This window comes from Frankliniella occidentalis, unplaced genomic scaffold, assembly GCF_000697945.3.
Source record: "Frankliniella occidentalis isolate FOCC.00 unplaced genomic scaffold, Focc_3.1 Scaffold28, whole genome shotgun sequence".
In the NCBI taxonomy this organism is placed as follows: domain Eukaryota; kingdom Metazoa; phylum Arthropoda; class Insecta; order Thysanoptera; family Thripidae; genus Frankliniella; species Frankliniella occidentalis.
The window spans coordinates 575,565-576,011 of NW_026267158.1; the positions used below are offsets into that span (position 1 = coordinate 575,565).

At 65.5% G+C, this 447-nt stretch overlaps 1 protein-coding gene across 1 annotated transcript in view; it reads left to right on the forward strand.

The window, feature by feature from the left end:
- LOC113207498 (alkaline ceramidase) overlaps positions 1-447 on the forward strand; it is a gene marked incomplete in the record, with an annotated part of 10,064 nt that overhangs the window by 8,998 nt on the left and 619 nt on the right.

Genomic DNA, 447 nt, shown 5'->3' on the forward strand with positions numbered 1-447 from the left:
GTGGCGGGGGCGGAGTGGGTGGACCTCATCCGCCGATGGAGCCTCTTTAAGACAACTGTAATGATAACATTCCAGCGCCGGAGATACGTGACGTAAAATATGGACCGGCCTGGAATGGGCCAAATGGAGCTGAATGGTAAAAGGAGCTCCCGCCCCATCCCGCCAGCCCCGCCACGCCACGCCCTACGCAGGCTCCATTCGCACGACTCGCTCCGCGACATTTGCCTGCGATAATAAAAAAGAATCGTGGCCGCCCCGGTGAAGTCGTGCGGGAAGCTGCCGACTGCCGGGGGCGGCGGGGCCGGGTCGGTGGGGCCGGGGGCGGTGCCGGGTCGCGGCCCTAGGGGGCATGACGCGCGGCTGTCTCTCGGACACGGGTCACGTGACGGGACCAGCCCGCCGCGCCACGTCCTACCCCAAGCTAACCTAATTGCCTGGGAGTGACCC